At 44.0% G+C, this 6372-nt stretch overlaps 1 long non-coding RNA gene across 1 annotated transcript; it reads left to right on the forward strand.

Moving 5' to 3' along the window:
* Window positions 1–1897: 1897 nt before the first annotated feature.
* On the forward strand, window positions 1898–3011 carry LOC125758436 (uncharacterized). The gene is made up of 2 exons (XR_007416069.1): window positions 1898–2031; window positions 2519–3011. It is a non-coding gene; the product is annotated as an uncharacterized LOC125758436 (long non-coding RNA).
* The last annotated feature ends 3361 nt before the right edge of the window (window positions 3012–6372 follow it).

Below are 6372 nucleotides of genomic sequence, written 5' to 3' on the forward strand. Positions count from 1 at the left end.
GGTGTAAGCGCTTACTTGTTCGAAACATGCTAGCTGTCCTTGCACGCGTTTCGCTGGCGTGGGGGGAGGGTTTGTGCTTTGAAGAAGTGGTGGGCTTTCATGAATGCGCGCTCCGTCGAAGGTATCGGCGCCGTGATATGACGCTGGATCTTAAATGTAGTGTAAGCGCTTACTTGTTCGAAAGACGCCGGCTGTTCTTGCACGCCGTTTGCTGGCGTGGGGGGAGGGTTTGAGCTTTGAAGTGGTGGCATTTGATGAATGCGCGCTCCTTCGAAGGTATCGGCGCCGTGATTTGACGCTGGATTTTGAATGTGGTGTAAGCGCTTACTTGTTCGAAACACGCTAGCTGTTCTTGCACGCGTTTCGCTGGCGTGGGGGGAGAGTGGGTGCTTTCAAGAAGTGGCGGCTTTTGATGAATTTTCGCTCCGTCGGAGGTATCAGCGCCGTAATTTGGCGCTTGATTTTGAATGTGACTACAGCGCTTACCTATGACTAGAGGGTATGTCTTTGTCGGCACCAAACTTACCTTTTGTAGCGTTAGCTCCACTGGCCTAGCCAAGCCAGTTTCGCGAGGCTCCTCAAGAGCCGTGCTGCGCATGCTAGGATCAGTGATGTCAGGCACAGGAGCCGGCACCGGTCTGCGCTTTCCAGAGGAGTGACGTCGTAGCCGTGGCGGACGTATTGGCGCCGGCGCTCGCAGCTATTCGCTTTGGCTGTGCAGTAGCCGTCTGACACTGCGCTGGAGCCGCTTGATAGCGCCTCTGACTGGGGTTTGCCAGTGTAGTATAGCCATGGAGAAGGAGAGCGCAAATGCTGCTCAACGGCGCAGAAGAGCGGTGAAGCTTAACTCATCGGATCCCGAAGTAGTTGCCTGGCAAAATAAATATACATGTGCCACATAATACGCATACCGTGTGTGTGTGTGTCATTGGAGCAGCAGTAAGCATGATACCCAAGTTAATCCTAGACAATCAGGAAAACTAAGAATAATTAGCTGAACCTTTGCTAACGCTACGTTATCCTGACATAGCCGAGCCACGCCACTGCAACTATTTTTTTTTATTCTGCACTTCTGCCTTCTTGTGCATTTCACGTGTGCTGCCAGTTGAACTCCGTTGACCTGATCGGCTTTTTGCTCATCAAATAAATAATTTATCACCGTCGTGTGCCTATCAGCGTTGCTGGTTTCGGATACGCCACTCGGTAGTCTGCCGTCTTTTCGCAAGTTTACACATTTGTCAGAAACGTGCTAAGTTTTTATTACGAGCACAATTTCGAATATCGAATTATTATATATGGAACTATTTCACAATCTCTATCAAGTTCGATGTATCCGGGCTCGATTGTACACCGAAAATAGAGTGAACCATCGCAGGTGCAGACCAGCACTTTCAAAATGCGCCATTTCACTTCCACTTAGGGCAAGATATTCGGTGCTAATGCAGCTTGAAAATCTCTTGTGGATTTTTTATCTTCTTTCTTGCATTGGGCATCAAAGTGTCTGAGAGTACGCAGTGTTAAAATAAGTGCAAACATCCAGTTTTAACAAATTGTTTAAAAGGGTATGAGCTTGAGCTTGTTGACTTGGCTTCATAACAGAAAACAGCGCGGGCAAACGGGACAAGAAAGTCCTGTCAGTCTTTCTTGTACCGTTTGCCCACGCTGTTTCCTGTTATTAACAAATTAACAAATTCTATTTTGCCTCGGGCCTACTTATTCGATCAATGCTTGTTTCTTTATTCAAGGATACCATCTGGGATGATGACCTTGAGGAAATGCCAAGTTGACCTTTCGTATTTGCGAAAGATATCCTAATCTCCCCTTCTAAATATGAGTAAATTTTGAACCCAAATTTTCAACTTCCAGGTGGTGGTTTCCTGACAGCGAAGTCCTTCACAGTTTGCATTGACGACGTTCCTCTCATGCAAGCATGCAGTCCTAGAGAGGCGTTCAAGATATTACTCCTGGCAGACTTTGCGTCAACGTTGCCTACCCAAAAGAGGCAAGTCTTACCCTGGAGTTCACTCATAGGTGAGATTGAAACTAAATCTTGGGCACTGTACTTTGGTCAATAACTCTAGCTTTCCGGTAACATTGAAAAAAAAATGTATGGCATATTGCTCACATAAAATACCTTTATTTATTGAGATGGCTTCATTTATTTAAAAGTAAACGAATGCGTTTTGGAACAAAATTACTAAAACTAAACCATTATCCCTTCAATGAGAAGCTACCTGTTTTATGGTATACTGCTTGCGAGTATCCACAAACATACTGGCTGTCAGTACTTAGACATTAGAAGGTTCAAATTCTAATTTTAGTGTTAGATAGGTTAGAAGTTTCATTTTAGACTTATGTGGCAATATTGTATTTAAAGTGAACGTAATGTAAGTAGAGATGGATGTATGCAGAAAAGCCTATTCTTAATGAACAGCTGGTGGGTAACTTTGTAGTTACACCTATCTAAGAATATTTAGGTACTTCTGGACTGCTAAACAGAATTGCCTCTTCTTTTTAGGTCAATTGCCACTGTCACTCCCGGAAAGGGCACAAAGACTGAGCATACACGAGGGAAACAGCACATGAACCCGAAAGTGGCGTCATTGATTAGCTTCCTCAAGGAATTGACTTTCAAACATCTGTGCCTGCCAACTCGAACAATATCGCCGGGAGATTTCTCAATCTGGACCCGTTGTGACACTGTGGGCATAGTGAACGAAGCGGGAATTGTAATGCCTTGTTTTTCGTTGTTAGACACAACATTAATTACAACAGACAAGAAAGCCAAGGCAAGTACAGGGGATGTTGTTTGTAGCCATTACGAAGCAAACGTCAAGAAAGCAAAGTGGACGAAAAGATAACATGCCGCTGGCAGGGACCGAACCTGCGACCTTCGATTAACGCATAGTGACCGCTTGTGATAGTGTGGGCATCTCTCGTATTTCAAGATGCACATGTTGGCAACTGCCTGAACTTCTACGTTTCATGTCAATAAACTTGTTTGCATTTCACTCTATGGTGCACTGAATTAACGAATTTGTGAGAGAGGATGCGTGCTATAAAGGGGACAATGCAGATGCAAAAAAAATTGTGGTGCTTTCTGTTTGTGAGATTTTCCGTTCTTGCACCTCATACATTTTAGGTTTGCATAACCTGTCAAATTGCAGAATATGTGTCAACTGACGTTGCTGCGATGAGAAAGAAATACAATTTCAAAAATTTCTTGTTACTTAAAGTAGAAAGCTCATATTAATTACAGAAACTTCCTGTACTGAACAAATGAAAAAAAAACTTGTCAACCCACAGAAGATTTCTGTACTAAGAAACCAAAAGTGTAGTACAATTACAGAAATTCTCTGTTAGTGAGAACCGAAAAAACCATGTCAAGGTACAGAAGTTTTCTGTTACTGACAACAGAAAAAATTATTTGAAATTACAGAAATTTGCTGTTACAGAGAACAAAAAAACATGTAACATTACAGACATTTTCTGTCACTGAAAACAGAAAAAACCATGTAAATTACAGAAATTTTCTGTTAGCAGGAACAGAAGAGACATGTAAAATTACAAAAACGTAAAAACAGAAAACAGAAAGAGAACAGAAATTTTCTGGCAGGCCAGCTGCCAGACAATTTCTGTTTTTTTCAAGAAAAATTTTTTACAGTGTAGCGTGGTCTGCAAGCCTGCTCTCCTAGGAGCCCCTAGTAAACTCTGAAAAGCTTACTGCAATAAGGAGGATATAAAGTAGCGACTTAATGTGCATACTTTTACATAAATACACGCAGGTGCGTTTGCGGTCTGAGAAATGCATAGCAAAGGAGACGCAGTGTGACACTAGAGGCACTTCGTTTATAGACGCACACTTCAAACAAGACCTTAGCAAGAAGCATACCAAGCAAACAAGAGCCGTGCGAACCCATTTGCTGTTATCGAGACGCGCCCCTCAAGGTGCCAGCGCTAGCCAGGCCGCTGATGACCGTCAGTTCTGGGTGAGCCATTCGAGAAAGTTAAAAGATCTACTGCGCACTTCTGTCAAGAAAACTAACCTGGTGTAACACATCGCCAATAGTAAGCAACTACAGCACCACGTGTACAACTACATAGCTGCACATGTTGCCCCTGGTGCCCTTAAGCTGCTGCCTTTCTTTCGGAAAAGCTTTTGAGTCTGGTTGATTTAGTGAGTTCCACGGTGAGAACCCGGGCATAATACAAGCAGAATTTTTTTTTCCAAATTGCGTAAAAAGCTGCGCGTGCTGAGAGAGACAAGATCGCCACTACAGGTGACTGTTGGGGTGAGCCTATAAAACCTTGCACTTTCTATGTACTTGTTTAATTACTACAACGGGCCATTTTCAATCCCCAGTGTAGGGTCGCAGATCCCACTCTTTCGTTGTTACCTTCCCTGCCTCTCGCATTTCTGTTTCCTTCCATCCTTCCTTGTATGCATTTCTTCTCAAAGTAATCAAGAGGGATTTATTTATTATCCCTGTGTTGGCTTTTCTGTAAGGCATTTCAGACGCATTGAGTAAAAGAGACATTTCATGATATCTAAGGTGTTTTTTTTTAATACGGCAAATCATATCTTGTTAAAATTGGTTTACTCAAATGCTCTTGTCTGTATCTTTACACAGTCCTGATTGCTTCGTTCGAAGGAAATAGTGTGCTTTCTGTCTATGCACGGCGGGAGGTGCCGGCTTCATGATTCCTGGAATAGGTGACTCTCTTACCTATAATGCAAAAATCCGTAAACAAGGGGAAGTGTGATCGAGCCAACATTTTGACAAGTGGACTTGTCGAAACGTTGGCTCGTGCACCCACCCCCTGTTTATGGATATTTTTCGTCGCAAGCGTCCATCTTCCCCTTCCTGCCGTGCTTTTTTTATCTCGCACCTATAGTAATAAGCCACTCTTTCAATGAATGTTTAATCTCTCTCTCTTGCAGCATACCCTATGTTAGCTGAGACACCCTGTATAAATAGAAAATGAATTGGTTTCACCCCACATACGACTGCACAACTATACAAGTAGGCTATTCATAAATGAACGTAAAACACGTGTAAGGTTACCGCAAAACTTACGACCACCGAAAAGTGAGGCGGTGTACTGTCGGGGAAACGCACGTTCGGATTCAGAAGAGAAAGAGGGAGCATTCTCCGCTAGGGCGCCAGTTGAACCTCGATTTTACGAGCACATCGGCACGATGCCGGCGGCGGCGTTTAAATTGGGAGCGTGGAAGCCAGAAGCCAGCGCCAATAATGATCCGTCAAAAAGCTCCGCGCGTCCTTTGGCACGATCTTTGCAACGCGGGGAACGATTGTTAAACTGCGTTCAACTTTTCGAACAGCGCTCTCCAACCTTCAAACCTCATCGCACGCCTCACGCCTTTTTTATAACTGCTCGGGACTGCACTTTTTGCCCTTTTGTACTGTAGTTTTTGAACGCGTACGTGTCGACATAGAGGAGCCAGAAGGTACTCGTAGTATCGAGGTGATTGCGAGAGCTGTAAAAAATACAGCAAATTACATCGCAGTAAAAAAACATAAAAAAAGTGATATGACGTTCCTCTAATACTGCCAGCATATGCTGCACGAAAACCAAGAGCAAAAAAGAAGTAAAAGAAAACAGAACAGGAAGTACAGTTCTCTTTTCACTAATGAGCAGGTTGTTAAATTTTCGCCACGGCTTCTCCGATGTTCATTTATGCCTGGCATTTCTGGATTCGCTGGGTAAACCACGAGCGCAGCTGCTATAGGACATCGAAGGCAGCGAATTTTTCAGCATTGACGCCGCTCTATTAATACATACTACGACAGCGAGGCATGCTTAACCTTCTGTAGCACACCACGGTGACTGATCTCTGTATTATCTGTGTCTTAGAACACTGCAGTGCGCGTCCACAGAGGTATACAGAAAACTATCGATTGTACTTGGTGGCAATAGAACTCTGAAATTTCTGCATAACGTCCTTTCCAAGTAAGCTATTTCAAGTAGAGGAATGCGGTGCCGAGCTGTATTGCTTTTCGCTTGAGTCTTTCCCTACTTAACAGTAGTGCTCGAGCTCTGTGTGCGCATACAGTTAAACATTGCCACTAAGGGTTTCGTGAGGTATAAGTGCGGGGACGCAGTAACTTAGTATTCAGGGTGAGCGTACGTGCGCAAACACCTACGCTCTGAAAGGCTGTTCTGAAGAGACGTGCTCCGTACGTACCTATTCGGGATTTTCTTGGGGGAGACTGTGCTGTCGTTGCTTGGGGCACCGACACCTTGCCTTCCTTCAGCATTTAGACACTTGGAAAACTGTAGCATCGCGTAAGGCTGTTCCGCACGTGCAGAAAGTGGTTTGAGCTTAGAAAAGACGCTTATGAAATACAC

Source organism: Rhipicephalus sanguineus, chromosome 5 (genome assembly GCF_013339695.2).
Source record: "Rhipicephalus sanguineus isolate Rsan-2018 chromosome 5, BIME_Rsan_1.4, whole genome shotgun sequence".
NCBI classification, from domain to species: Eukaryota; Metazoa; Arthropoda; class Arachnida; order Ixodida; family Ixodidae; genus Rhipicephalus; species Rhipicephalus sanguineus.